Here is a 16,479-nt window from a genome sequence, read left to right as displayed (position 1 = left end):
AAGATACATCATGAGTTAGTATGTCATCCATACTGAGATGAAAGACATTGATAACTAAGAAATTGTGCTAATTCACAGCCACTAATAGAGAGCATCTGTTTGAAATTAATAGAAATGCAAACAGATAAAATATGACACCCTATTGATGTCTCAGGACTACACTGTTGTATATTTTTAGCACATAAATTTTCTGAAAAAAATAATTTGTGGTACTCTGCTCTCCACTGACCTGTATCCTCTACTTCTGTTCACTCTAATTGGCACTTACAGGTCTGGGCCCTTAAAACTGGCACAAAAATGAATTAATGTGATGTGTTTTAAGCTTCTGGTCTTATCACGGTTTAATTGCAAGAATAAATTAATTTTGAATATTTTTATATACTTAAAAAACCCTCTTACTTTAAGAACCAAAAAGGGGTGATCATTCCATTCTCATTACATCCCCAAAATTGCCATGAGAAATAAAATAATTAATATCTGTGCTTATTCTTTATCATTAGTCTTTGTCCTAAGAATGGATTAATGAGAATATTCAATGAAAGTCAGAACATCCTGGCATTCACTTCTGTGAAAACTCATCCTCGTGTCAAAGACTGTAATGAGGACTGAAAGAAGCGTACAATTAATTCACAGCAACCTTAAGGTTGCAGTGAGAAAATAGTACATCATTCCAGACTGATGACCAAGATCAGCATATGAGAAAATGAAGGATGAATATGAGAAGACTGAAGGAAGAGCATTTTAAAGCTGAATTATAAAGCCTTTGCTTGATGGTGTGTCATTTCAAAATCCACATTTGCTTTTATTGACTACAGTTTTCACTCCATTCAGTTTATTTTCACCTCTCCTTCCCAGATGTTCCTTCAGAACTAAGCAATTATCTAGCAAACTGATTTTCTTCACCTCTCCCACGTAAGAGGCTGTCAAGAAACAAAAGATGAAACTTCTTGTATTCCACAAGAAAGGCTAAGAAATAAGGACACTATGAAGACCTTTAGAGAAATTTCCTTGACACCTATGATTTTGTGACAAGCATAATCCACTTTTGGCCCCGTATATACATCTTTAGGTATTCTTTGCTGCAGTGATTAAACCATGGGGTTCTGTTAGAGCCGTGGTAATGTTTGGTCAAAGGTTGGACTCCATGACCTGGGAGGCCTTTGCCAACCTTAATGATTCTGGGATTCTGTTAGGGCTGCTCATTTTCTGAAGGGTTCACAGCCACGAGGAGGAACAGACACTGATTAGTTCAATGGTTTCCTAAGGCCTTGTGAGGCCTTCTGTTGTGTCAGTTGTGGGTATTATTTCTGATCATTGTCCTCACAGTGGTGTGAGTGTTGCTGGCTTTGAGTGACAGGTACTGATATAAAATAATATATAGAAGCAAGAAATTAAATGAGCACATCTCCTTGAAAAATGTTTAAAATGGGTGCTTTGCTTTTGATTAATAATTAACATTGCTTAGTTTCTCTTGGCCTAAAGGAATTATTACAGCAGCATGCCTGTTCCATTATACTTCAGGTACTACCAGGTTTTTCATTATTAAGCCCTGTATTTTCAGTTTGTTTGGTAATGTGGCTATAAACATTGATTCCAGCCATGAACTTGCCAGGAAAAGATCTCAGCTTAGCAGAGACTTAAAAAAAAATTATTTTAATTTTTAAATAGTTCAGCTACTTGATAGTTAGCAGGGGGAATGGAAGCCTGGGATAACTCTTCAGAGAGAGAGCTAGTGATCAGAGCACGGCCTTCTCACTGAGTATTATGTTTTATGTTGTTTGTTTCCTGTCACAAAAAAATGCTGCTGGAAGATAAGCAGAGAAAGTTGGGGTGAGGAGCGTGACAAAGGAGAGACTTCATATCCTTAATGAATATCTGGTTCAGTATCAGAATAATGCAGTTCTTACTGTAGTTCCTTGTGGCTCCTGATATGGAGGTCAGAGCTCAATTTAAATTCAGAGAAAAAAAATTGCTGTCCGGGGTTGGAGAGAAGAATTTTTACTTATGGACCATCACTAAGAAATGTGGCATCCAGTGGAAAGATAAGAGGCAGTGAGCACAAACTGAAATACAAAAAATTCTTATTAAATACAAGAAAAAATGCTCTGACTGCAGGTGGTCAGACATTGACATAAGTAGTCTAGAGATGTTGTGCTTTACCCTTGGAGCAATTTAAAGCCTGACTGGGCATGGTCCTGGTCAACCTGCTATAGCAGACCCCTCTTTGGGCAGGGGAGTTGGGTTAAAGAATCTGCACAGGTGCTTTTCAGCCCCAGCTGTTTTGTGCTTCTTTGAATAATAATACTACTGTTAATGAATGGATCTGGAGCAAGATTCAGACTTTGGTGCTTTCTCAGCTTTGCATTGCCTTCAGCCTGGTGGAACAGCCTGACTGAGCATAGAGATCGACAAACATCTCCATGGATGCTTATGCCTCTAAAACTTTTGGTGAATTTTAACCCTCCTGCTATCCATGTCAACTACTCAAGTAATACAGAGTTACTTTATAGTTTCCTATGCCAAACTGTCTTTGAAAATCCTTTGAAGGCCTTAACCTGGCTGCTTTTTTGGCCTTTTCTTCTTTTTCTTTCTCAGTGATTTCTAGCAGGATCTGCCCTTGAAGTGAGAAGGAGGGTGCAAGAGGAGGCAAGCATTTCACAAAGATACTGGCAAGATAGTTGGGAGACTTTCTGCTCTTTTCTTCCTGTAAAAACCCCCAAAGGGCTGCAGAGTTCCAGAGGTGTAACCAACAAGTGAGACAGGACTGGGATTTTGAATCCTACTGCTAGAATTGCTCATGTATGGAGCACTGCCCTGCCAGTGGCTCAAATGTAGAAATAAGAACAGAGGCTAGCTGTGAGCTGAGTAAGATTCCAGAAGGCTTAATGCAACTTTTACTGAAGTAATGTTCTTCATACTATTAACTGCAGAAGCTCATGTTCTTCCCTATTATTCCAAGAATGAAAGATCTGACCAATGCTGAAGAGCATTTTCCCAGCATTAGAGACCTCCAGAAGGAATAAGACAGTGATTGTTGAAGGGTTTACATCTTCCCATTCAACAGCAGCTTCATGTTCTGACCCAGAAACTTGACAAAAATCTCTACCTTGTCAGAAGCCCAGCATGGGAACCTGGAGAAGAACCCAATTTGACATAAACAGGCAAAAATGCTACTATGCTGGAGAAAATTAGGGAACCAAACCCTTCACTTAAGATAACATCAAGGAAAATGTGTACTGATGAATTAGTTACATCATATAGGTTTATTCTTTGACAACAATCCCCTCTTTTTCATCCTCTCTGAGCCTTTCTCTAGTGCAAAGCAATGAGACTTTGAAAGCTGCACCCCATTCCTTGCAGGAATTTGCCAAAACCACAGCCCAAGGTGGCCTTTGAAAACTGAAATTTCCTTAGACCACAATGGAACTGGTGAGTACATTTTGACACAACCTCTCTTTGATTTCTTCACTTATATTTTAAAAATAAGACTACTGTAAAACTTCTTTTCCCCCCACCTTCACCTTTTTCAATTCTGGAGTAACACACACAGAGACAGCAGTGTTCCAAGCAAGGGGTTTTTTTTGTGTGCGTGTGCATTGAAATGGTACATTTATTTAATGAAGACACCTTGGGGCTCAAACCTCATCTTGAAATCACAGTATAAAAAATTTAATACATGTATAGTGTGTGTGTGAGCAGTTGCCACTGAAATCTGTGAAAGGAAACTGAAAATATCTGCTGCACACATACTTAATAAATATTTTTTTGAATTTCTGTGATGATTCAGTGTCTTAGCACTATGATTGTGGTAAAAAAACTAGTGAGCTTTGTAAGGGGTTTTAACAGTGAAATATTCAGTACAACCTTCTCTTCATGACTTTCCTTGCATGCGTATATGGTTTGTTAAAGTGAGAATTGCTTCCTTGTGTGTTTGTGCAGTGTTTAACACAAAAGAAACCCCCACACAAAATATCTGGGGGGTCTTTGCTCTATTTTGGAGCATGTAAAATTGTAAATAGTAATTGACAAACCCAAAAGCAAGTTACATTTAGTAAGGTAATCACAGAGAAAATGACAAATTTAACTAAGGATTGTAATATCTCATTGTATGCTAATACAGTTCTTGCAGGTACTTTGACAGCTTGGAGAATTCAGATCACATTTAGGATCCAAGTTCTCTATGCAGTGCAAGGGCTGAGTTAAGTACCAAAGAGAAAAATTCAAAAGAATGTAATTCACTTGTGGGACTAAGGAGAGGAAGGTGGACCAAATTGGCCAGAGCAGTTGATGTCAAATAGCAAGGAAGGATCATAGCTTTGATTCTGCCCCTTGAACCGAAGTTCTTAACTCTATGGTTAGGTGCTTTGCCTAAAATAGAATTTTCTCAAAAAAGCAGTAAGGGAAGAGTGTTTACTCACATGCCTATTCAATTCTTCAGAAGTAATTATTTATTAAAGTGAAGAGGAGCCTGGTTATTTTTTTCTACATCCTTGACTAAACACCCTAAAGCAATGGGCAACAGATTTGATATTTTCTTTGGCTCTTTTGTTGTACAGTACATAGTAAAAACCACGTGTTCTTTGAGCTTGTTCTATGGAGAACAAAACCTGGATGGCAAAATAAGCAATCTCACCTACACTGATGATAAAACACCTTTCAGCTGCTTTCTGGGAGGGAAACCAAGCCCACCTGAGTGTAATTTTGGAGTGCTGAGACTGTGAATTTGTCAAGGGAAAGACCTTTAGCATACTTCCCTCCTTCCACACTATTATAGCAGATTCTTCTGTTGTATGTGTATGGTTACTCTTCAAATGGAATGAAGAACTTAATCATCCTAACAGAAATTAATTTTCAACTTTACTGGCATTGAAATCTAATCTTTGTCTGGAAACAAACCTTTCCTGAGCAGTACTTTACAGCTAAGGAGCAGAAATCAACCTCTGTGGCTTTCAGTAAACTAGAACACATTTAACTGCGTGCCCTAAGAGAGACTCTCATCCTAAAATCTGGCTCCAAGCAAGGAAATACACCTTTTGTGGAATGTGCTGAAGCTAAAGTATTGATCTTAGGACTGAGTTACTCATATGGATGCTGTTCAACACTGTTCTAGTGGTACCATAGAAGCGAACACAAAAATGTGCTCTGCTAAAAAAAAAAAAATAAAATAAAATCTTATGCATCTCTGCTTTTTAAAGTGTCTTTGTGAGAGACACGTTTTTTGGATATAACAATAAATTCTATGAATGGGAGCTGTGAGTCTGCATGCATGTGTTAGTTTTACATAGTACTGAACACAAATATCTGTTCCAGAGCCCTTCTGGGAACAGATTTATTAAACAAAAAGAATAACTCATTTTGTGGAAGGAAAAACATTGTCTACTGTCAATGTTATTACAAATAAAGCTTGAATTGTTTCTTTTCAGTTTTTATTTCAGTTTATTGCATTTCCTTCAGTTAGTGGCATTCTGGTGAACGTGATGAAAATCTTGCCTCCTGCAAGAGTACGTGTGTGAACCATAACCGAAATCCAGTTTTGTCAAAGTTTTTGGAAGTGTGAATGTTCATAGAACATTCAGAATAGTTTGGCACAATCTCCAGTGTGAACACACATGAAAATACTAGTTAATACTATCAAAATGTGACATTTTGTTGTTTCTGTTTTCATTTATAGATCCTGCCTGTTCTGCAGCTGTTCCTTGTTATACAAGCTGACTAGAAACTGAAGAATAAACATGAGGAAGAAAAGAATAATAGTACTATCTTAACCTGCTCTTTTGATTTTCCAAGTTCACACATCAGCCCTTTGCACTAAATGTGTGTCTGTCTAGTACAAATCCCATCCAAGAGCACTTCCAGGTAACATAATTCTAATTAACAGACCCAGCAGACCAATGTTCCCCACAGAAGTAAAAAATCACCAAACGTCTGTTATTCCTGACTGGTCTGGTTTTTTTTGTTAAAACCAACCCAAAAACTCACATCTGAATATTTTCAAATCTACAAATACAGTTTTGCTGGAAGTAGGGAAAGGGGAGAAGAGTAATTGGTATGGACCAAAGGTGCTTGGTGGATAAAAAGTTTCTAATGAGAAGTTATTACATGCCAACTTCTCTTGATAAGTTTTTTGCATGGGATTTTTAAAGGGCAGAACTTCCCACCTGTCTTATGCTGTGCTATAAAACACCATAAATCTAGATGAAAGGTAGGGGGGTTTGTCCACAATGCTGTTAGCTGAGCTGTGCAAGCATTGATCCTTATTAGATAAAAAATATGAGAAATGTCACCCATAAGGTGTCAGTTTTCCTTATGCCCCTCAAGAGTGCTAATGCCTCCATGCCTCCTGGGTGGGAACAATCCTGTTCTTCGCCTGCTCAACACCCACACTACACAGAGAAATTATTGGATCCTTTCAAGCAAAACATTAGAAAATTTTGCATGGGAGCAGTGGTGGAGGGATGAGATCGAAGAGGCTTCTTGAATTGTTCAGCACAAACTGAAATGTGCAAGTCTGTGGTCTTCAGGACAGTACCTGCTTCAGTATTCTAAATGGCTAGATGGGAATGATTTCTTTTTCCCTCATAAAATTTGGGTCCTCTTGGACTCATGGCTTTTGAAATACTGAGCAAAATGGCTGTACCTTCACAGCTACCACATGAGCCTGGAGTGGGGCTCTCCAAGTGAACTGTTTCTAAAATGACACAGTTTTGGTTCTTAGTCAATCCACTTCAAAACCAGTATCAATGACTACCAAAGAGCACTCAAATCAAGCTGAAACCGATCGTAGCTTGTGGTTCTGAGATGTCCATTGCAATTCTAAGTACTGGATTGTTTGGTAGGTTTTTTTCAGGCTTGGTAAGTTGTGTTTGAAAAGGCAATCTAGGGAGTGTTTCACGGTGCTGTCTGTCTCAGTCTGTATGAGGCAGAATTGATTTCTTACATTGGGCAAAATGTCTTGTTATGGAGAGAGACATTGAAACTTTGAAATGCTTTTTTCTCCTGTTTTGGAAGTATAACATCAAGCTGTGGACTCCAAAACTGCTGGATTGGTGGGGTGTGAAGTCTTTTCATTCTGGAAAAAAAAATAAGCATGGCTAATAACACTTGTTAATGGCTAATAATAAGAAAATAGGCATGGCTAATGGGTGAGGGGGACCATAATTTTATGCAGTGTACATATAATAACAGACTGTTCCTGCTGAGATGCAGTAGAATAAGCAGAGAGTAATAAAAAGTAGGATAATTTTGAGTTATTAGCCCAAATTTTAGGAGAAGGAGTCTCTCAACAGATGACATGTGTGTTAGAGCTGGGAACCAGAGCCAACAGGCTGCATCAATCACAGGGTCAATTGTTCTGATTTTAAGAGAAGGAATTGTTTGGGCAGCCTTCGAGAGCTTCACATAAGTATCAGATTGTAATTCCAGCTTTAAATTTCTTACTTAAACCAAACCCCAAGTCCAACCCCCCTGGGGGTCTCTCAGCACTGCTAATGCACCCGTCAGTGCACATTCCAAGCAGCATGTGTATCCAGCAGACAATAGGGATTGTTGTGGTGGCAGGCAAAGTATGCAGTGGGTTGCAGTAGCAGGGATCATATCCCATATATTTTTAATATGATGTATGGCTCATGTTTCAAAAACTGATTATAACTAAAATTAGGGTATGAAATATTTGACTTTGATTAATATTTGCATCCAATCTAATGCCTTCATTTGTTCTGTAGTTTCATTTGAAACAATCTTATGTACAAAATGTTATGTCAGCTGAAGCTTAGCAACTGTTATTTATCTCTTATAGTCTTGCTGGAAACTTCTCAGCAGTTTACAATATTTAGTTAGGATATTTGAAGAGACCTAAAGGATTATTATAAAGAAGCAAAGCTAGGTTTGGCAAGGAGCCTTTCTTTTGTCTCTGAAACCTTCTGCAGTAAATTTAGAACAGAAGAGCAGTTCTCTGGAGTAAAAATATATGTATTGCTGGCTACAAGTGTATGTTTGCTGCTTCACAATTTTAGAATTAGATGATGGACTTATTTAGTAGACATTGGAGAGTAAAAAGTAAAACCTCTAATTTAAAACATTCCACATTACCACATTCCAAGAAAAACATGGACCGGTGAACAAAACCAGCAGTATTGTAATAAGAAAACAACTAGGTGCATTTTTTCCAAAACCTAAACCCAGAAATCTAAATGTATGAGTTACTGGCTAAAAAATCCCATTTTCATGTCTCAGTTTCTTCATGAACTGAAAAAAAAAACCAACTCAGACTTCAGAAAATTAAAAAAATAAGATCTAAGACTCCAGGTCAAGGTTTAGAGCACAGTTCTGATATTATAAAAATCTTTTTTGAACCTTAATGTTGCAATTTTTTTGTTAATTTAAAAATGTGTGGGTTTTTTCTTTATAGGTGATTTAATGTTAAAGCATTTTTTAATGTAAAGCTAGGATCCTTGTGGTGATTTAAAAAATAATTTTAATACATGACTCTTCATTTAGATGCTCATCGTTAGCTTTAAGCACAGGGTAACATTCCAGCCCAGCTTTCTACAGCATCAGCTTAATTTGAGTTTTACTGAATCCTAACTGCAGTAATGCATGGAAGTGAGACTGGAAGATTGTGGGAAGATCAAAGGGAGAGAAAACTTGAGCCAGATTCTTGAATCCCTGCTCTTATGAAGAGTGCTAAAGCTGCTTTGCTTTGACTTTCTTAAGGGATTTGCAGAACAAGAGGATCTGTACCTGTGCAAGAGGCACAGATAGAGGCAGACAGGTAGAGATCCTAGAACACAACTGCAGAGATTCTTGTTTGTATTAATGGAAGGCCCTGAATATGGATAAAAACCATTGTGAGGAAGGCAGGGCATGTATGTACAAGATTTTGGAAATCTGAGGTACAATCTCCTCCTCCTAGACATCACTGTCCTGCTTGGTTTAGCTCACCCTCTCTTGAATATTTAAGAAAATAGTTGTGATCAGAGATGGATCAATAGCTGTGTGAATGACATGGATAGAAGGAAGGATGTAGCACTTGGGTGCTTTGGAATCAACAAGGCTCCACACTGCTCTGATTTTGGCAGGAGAATATTCTTTTCCAAACTCATAAGGACTTTCCTCCTGTAGTAGGCCATGTCTCTAGATAAGCAACAGCTGCTTTCTATCAGGCAATTTCTCTTATGTCTAATCCTTCTTGCTTTATCCACATGGAAGGAACAGAAGGGATTGGACTACTACCCACTGGTTGGTACATCTGTATGATTCTACTGGTATGTGCAGATCTCTAACACGTTACAGTCAGTCACTTCCCTGTGGCAGCTTTCATGGATCCCTGTTCCAGATTTCACATTTAGTTATCTTCCTATGCCCCAGAATATCTCATGAGGGCACAATATTTTTTTAAAATAATATGTCACTTTTGAAAGGGTGATGGGGCAAAGGCTCCTGGATCCAGGCTTGCTCAGCTGTTTGAGCTCTTGCTGTTTATGGATAGATCAATATTAATCAGAAGGACACTGCATGTAAAATATAATCATCTTTGTGATTATATCCTTTATCTCCCTCTTGAAAATCTAGTCAAAAGGCAGCCTCTTTACTATGCTCAGTGCTTTGTACAACTCCATGACAGACCAGAAAAAAGCACCAAAATGTGGTGTGTCAAATGCAGCTCCCTTGGGAGGGTCAGTGTGACTGCTCCATTATGTGCCCTGACCTTCACTGCCTGAAGGACAAGGAGTTTTGTTCTTGGATCTGTTTCTCTCAATCTCTGCCTTCCCATTTTGACACGTGTTATAAATACAAGTGCCATAAATAGCTGTTTAAATAACCAGCCTGTATTGTTTCATTGCACTTGCTGCGATGTGCAGGGAAAGATAGATCTTTGATACATGATTAGAAGTACATGAGTTAAACTATAGCCCTTCAAGGTAAAAAATATGGTTTGATGAATAATATCTTCATATTTAGAAAATAAGGAATCCAATTCCAAGTTAGCTGTAGATTTTTTATGTAATAATAGGATGAATCACTTAACAGTTATGAGTTCACCTGATAAAAGTGGTATGAGGTTAAGCTGATGCTCCTAAACTGCTTGGGAATGCACACAGCAGGTTGCCACTATTCAAAGCAGTCCTGACTGAAAAACCTCCAGCCCAGCATCTATAGAGGCACATTGCTCACTGTGCCATAGTGGCAGCACTGTGAGCTTTTCCATGTTGGAGCTTACTTTTGGGAATGTGCAGCATTAGCTCAGCAAGGCAGTGGACCATAAGAAAAGTAGGTCACAGCTACTGGGATGGATAAGAGGGATACTTCTTGGAGTCCAAGTTTCTTAGCTGGGTGTCTAAAAGTCTTGAGGGTTTTAAACAAGTTTGTATCCAAAGAAATTCCATGTTTGACCTGGGGTTAATACCAGTGCAGAACCCCAGACTGGCATGAAAAACCAGTGTCAATCCATGCTTACAAGTTAACTGAATTACTGTCTGTATTCAAAGTTTTCTCCTCTAGCCTTTGGTCTCTTCTCATTTTTTTTCCTCTTCTGTTTTCACCTCAATTTATATGTGCTGTATTTTCCATCAATTTCTCCTTTCCCTTTCACTGGCCTCTAGGTAGGAGATGGAACAGGTAATGTTGTTTGGGTTTGGACCAATATTTTTCATATCTGATATTCAGTTCTTTTAAATTAGGCAAAACTTATTGCAACTAAGAAGTGGAGGCATCTTTAATTCAGCTGACACGCAGGTTATTGTTATGAGGGCTGCATCTGCGGTTGATATCCTGCTAAGTGATGCAATTATTCCACATTGCTAGGAAAACTGGAGTGCAAAGCACACCCACCATAATGCTTAAGGCAGTGTGCAGTATGAAAACATTTTGAAATATTTACTACAAAAAAAGTCTAACATCTAAAGAGAAAAAGAAATTCAATCCATGCAGTTCAAATGAGATGAAAGTCTACCTAAGAAAATTGCAAAAATAATGCAGGGAGTCTGAAGCCAATAAAATATATTTTTGGTTATGACCTAAGAAACTATCATGTTGTTGCATTACAATTGAATAAAATAGGAAGCTGGGTTATTGTCTGAGTGATAAACCCTTTGTGAGACGTTGAAGTTCACTGAAGATTATTCCTGTGTTTTCCCTCACATAACTGTAGTATCATTTTATGAGTTGCAAGCAAAATGTGCACCTCAAATCATGCACTCTTAAAAATACCAGCAATATAATCTATTTAGAGAAGGCCTGAAGCATTTTCAGAACAAGTACATCATTTTTAAAGTTTTTCCATGGGGAATTACTTATAAAAATATGTATCTTTTGGGATTTGAACCAGGATATTTGTTAATTATTGCTGACATGCCCCCCATAACACCATAAGCTCCCTCAAAGGGCAGGAAAAGAGAATCGGTCTCCCTTAATCACCAAGTATAAACCAAATAAATTTAGCAGCTACCTCTTGCTATCGAGGCAACAAACTGATACATTCAGAGTTCCCTAATGACTTAAATGTATAAAAACTAACAGGAAAAAATAGTGCTGCATGTTGTCAGGTTGAAACCTGAACTGGTTTCATTTTTTAGGGCACTTTCCAGAGCTACCCACTGGCTCAGAGAGCTGCAAGTGGGGTGAAACCAAAGGTTGTCTAATCAGTCAGAGGGATCACTTGTGTCACAGAGGGAGCTAAATTGACTTACAGGTGTAGTGAATGAGGCCTTCAAGGAATCAGGAGAGGGGACAAGTCCTGAATGCATTTAATATCTAGAACAGCATTTTGAAAACATGAGTTATCTTGCTATTTTGGGAATTTTAAAAATAAAGACTAAAACCCAAGGATTTGCACAAAGAATTGGTGTAGAGTATCCATGAAGAGTGCTATATGTCATCTTCAACTTTGCGCAACTCCTCTGAACATCCAACGTCTGTTAAATCAAGTATAACATGCAATTTTGGTCTATATGACTATTTTCCTTCTGTTTATCCTCATCCATTGATTTGTGTTGAGTTCTTCAGGTAGGAATAAAGTGAATACTTACTTAAAAGAAGTTTTCTAGCAGGGTTCCATATTTTTATAGACTGATAGTATGACAGCTTTGTAGACTCCCAGGGGGCACTGAGGTTACATTGCACTATTTGCTTTAAAAATTTCTAAAAGAGACAAAGCCACTCCAGGTTGTTCCTTGCTATTAAAACTGTATTTGACTATGAATGGGAAGCAACGTAACCATGTGCTTTACATGTAATATATCAAAGCCATCCATCAACACCAGCTCACTTGAATCTTGTCTGAGTTTGAAGTCCTGTGTTTTGCAGAAAAGGGCTTGAAACCAGATGAGTTTTATGACAAATGTTTCTCACAATGTTAGATGCAATCCTTGTGTATTTATTTATATTTTTATCCTGGAGAACATTTAGATTCTTATGGGAATGGGAACTCATTTCCAACTGACTTTATTTAAAGTTATGAATCTGCATTGGTTCAATGACCCTTGCACACAGGGTTTTAGTACAGAAGGAGACCCTTAAAATCACTGTCAAATTACACACAGGCCTTCACACTTGCACTTACTAGAAGAAAAATTTATTTGGTGCTTTTACTTTTCTGTTTATTGTTATTTTTTCTGACAATTTAAAGGAATAAAAGACTGATGTCCTTTATCTATACAGGAACATGTAAAATAATTATAATCATTGTGGTGATATTCATCCAAGATTATTTAATCCAATGATTTTACTTAAAGAATGTACTTTTAAATTTTAATTTTCAAATGCTTCAGCAAAGAGATGAAGGAGGATGAATGAGAGTCTTGTTCCGCTGCAATCTCTAACTTTTGCAGTTCAAATTTATCAATCTGTTATATTGTGACAAGTACAGACTCAGACACCATAACCTTCCTCTGTATTCATCTGATTCTTCTACTTTTGCCTTACCAGTCTTTAGGAGTTTTCTAAATAGTAGAACTTTTGTTCAGGTACATTTTAATGTTCTTTGGAACAAACTTGAAAGACGTTTAATGCTTTATCCACAGGAAAAATTGAATTAATTTACTCTTTCCACTTCAAAACTCCTCTAAACCCCTGTTCAGTCATCTGCTCACCCTGGAGCCAACTAAGGTTCGCAGCTACTAGATTGTTGCCCAATGAAGTTCCTAAACATGTATTGTTAAAAATCTGTTAAGTAAGATTGCACAACAGGTTGATTCCATGTCTGGGGCTTGAATTTTGGAAAGTTGACTTCTAGGTTTCTAATTCAATCAGTGTGTCTATTGTTTCACATATAAATATATAATATATATGAGGGAACAATAAAGGGAAACCAAAAGAGTATTTTAAAGTTCTTTTCTAAAAAAAGAGAACCCTTCTCAACACTAGAAAACACGACCTTTCATCCCTTTCTTGGTCTGAATTAAAGAAGAAACAACTTGCAGCTGCAAAAAACTCAATGATTTTTTTGCCTTATAAAACGATAACTTAAAAATCTTTTTACTCAAGATTTTTAAGAACTTTTAAAACTTTCCAAAATATTGTCATCACATACATCCCTGATGTCAAAAACATGCACTGTCACTAGAATAATTTGAGTCATCATCCACAAAAACAGTGCAGCAAGAGAAATGAACCATTGTTGCAAAGAGCATACATCTAATGACACTTGAAAATCCTTGAAGTAAGAAAAAAACTTTACTATTTAAGGTCTTATTTGAAATTTAAATTGATTGAAATTGAAATGCTTACTAATTGAAACTCAAATGCTTACTTTTTTGGGAGTCTCCCCGCAGGATCTACAGAGCAACCTATGTTTATCTAATAATTTTGGATATTCACTTTCCTAAAAATTTATTTTCGTACTTCATACTTTTATTTCATAAACTCTTTGTTCACTCAAGTTATATCTCACTTTTCATTTAAGTACATATATTTTTTGACTGGACAACCCTGTTACCTGATGTCACCAAACAGACCAAACTCTCTCCAAGGGGGAAGGCTGTCTCCATGCTGAGAATTGCAGGCAGCAGTCTTAGTCAGGAATTCCCATTTCTTTAAGGGTTTTTTATACTTTTTGATTTTTCCTTTTTTCTTTTTTAAGAAAACCCTATGTAAATGCAGTAAACAAATAATCTTACAATCCCCCAAAAATCCCAGGGTTTATGCTACTGTTCCATATCACACGAGGGTGTTAGGCCCTCTGCCAATGTTAATCCATTCCATATTAGAAACCTAAAACCTCTCAGATGTATTAGGCAGCCTACCAACACAGCCGTTCTGTGCTGGAATTTGGCTTAATTCCTCACAGTCATCCCTTTGCACTTCTTCAGCAAGGAGAAGGCTGGGGTTCCTAAGATCTTGTCATGGGTGGCTGCTGAGATTTTTGGTTGCAGCGGAGTTTCATTAAAGCTGTTACTGGAGCCATGGGCTTTGCCATCCAAACTGCAGTGGTCACTACTGAAAAACTGAAGGTTTCATGCCACAGAGTCAGAACATGCTATATTTGCCAGCACATACCACAGTTATTTCCTTTCCTAAGCCTGTGGAAATAGACACAAATGATAATTGTTAGCAAATGTCGTGTGCTGTACTGTTTGCAGAGAGGCTTACATAATTAATGTGCAGCCCAGAGATACTGGTGTTCACTGAACTATTGTTAGTTTGAAACACCTCAGCACCTGTTTGCTTTTTTTATCAATCTGTCTTTATGAAGCTTTGAAAATGATGTCACAATGACACCAACACACAGAGCAAGCAGTGATTTTTGTTTTCTGGACTTCACAGACTCCAGGGGAAAAGTAGTGACTACTGATTTATTCAGATGAAGCAAACATTCCATTTTAAAATATAAATGGGTGTTAACAAATGTTAGCCAGCCTCTAGCCTGATATCCCTGTTTAACATAGTACTGCTATAAATTGTATCATGATATCATGGTCCTAAATTGTGAGGACACTAAAAGAATCCATTCCAAGGGCTAGATGCAATTTCAAGGCTTTTTTTTCCCCTTAAATTCTCTTCATGCCAGAGGTGAATATAAACTAACTGAATTATTTCACCCTCTACATCATCAGCCAAACAACTTGAAGAGCAGTTGCCATTTTTAGATAATTAATACCCTAAATCAATTCATGTTTATCTGGGTGTCCCTTACGCAATCTGTTTCTGTTATCCAACACAACAGCTGGGTATAATTTATTTCTGGCTTATCTGGCAGCTTACAGGCATAGAATTTAAACTTACATATTCTTCAAAAGTGTTGTAAAACAGTTACCATGAGAGTATCCCCTTCTAGCACAGAGTTCTGTTTTGTCTGAGTTGTGTTGGATATGTTGAACCTTTTTTTACCCAACCTAGGGGCCTCTAAACACCTATGTATTTTGTAGGACAGGAAAATGCCATCAGACGATATTCCCAGTATTTACCCAGCTAACAGCTTCATAGGTTAGAGCTGAGATTTTGGGAACATGCATAAGTGTATTTAAGAAAAGGATTTAAATGACAGAGCTGCAGACCTGTAAATACTGTCAGGTGCTGCTCTGCTTAAAGGAATTTAAGATGGGGCTGAGGAGTGGCAAATGGGATAGAGCTGCTGGGGAATGGGTGTCAGAGCCTGCCTAAGACCTTCTGCAAATCTGGTCTGAAGATGTTGTGCTATAAGTGGAAGCATAGCAAAGCTCTTTGACAGCCTTGACAGCACCACTTGAGGAGGAGTGTGACAGGAGTGGTGACAAGGAGCGCTTTACATTTGTGGTCACACACACCTTATCCCATGCTCCAAGTTTCTGTACATCCTACCAGTGACCAATGGCATGGACCCATCTGCATGATGCTTTTAATAGCTTTAAAGCACGTGGAATCCAATATCTTCTTCTGGCCGGCTATCCATGTCTGACAGGATGTGCAGGGCTGCTGGCCAGAAAGCTGATTGACTTTTGGTGTCTTGGGGGCCGAGGCTCAAAAGGCAAAGAGGAAGACTGGCCCAAAATTTCTAATCAGCAATGAAAAAAATAAAGATCAATCTCATTCAAGTGAAAAGGTAATTTGAAAGAGATAAATACTACGTATTCATGAATGGTATTAAAATATATACCAAGATATTAGTAAAGCTCATTTTTCAAAAGAAAACATGGAGTGAAAAATGTTTGTATTTAAAAGTTGCTGTAGTAGGGTAGTAGGTTTTTGTTTTGTAAAACACATTTCATAAGAAAAAGAACATGCCATATAAACACAAACATACACACACACATCTGCATACACATACTTCCCAAACCCGTGAGATGTCTGTTTGAAAGATGTCAGTTCTTTCAGTGACTTAAAGTTTCTTCAAGGCAGAAAACTATGGAAGATACAGTATAGCCGAACATCTGTCTTGTCATGTAGGCAGATATTAGGATTAAATTAACTAGAAATGAATAGAATGATATATGACAGGGTGCAGATGTCCCAGCCACAGTGTGATAATTTCATTGCAAAACTATGTAATGAATTCCATACATTGCA

This window comes from Melospiza melodia, chromosome 6 (genome assembly GCF_035770615.1).
Source record: "Melospiza melodia melodia isolate bMelMel2 chromosome 6, bMelMel2.pri, whole genome shotgun sequence".
NCBI lineage: Eukaryota > Metazoa > Chordata > Aves > Passeriformes > Passerellidae > Melospiza > Melospiza melodia.
The sequence above is the reverse complement of the archived record's forward strand: the minus strand, read 5'-3'. Positions refer to the sequence as shown.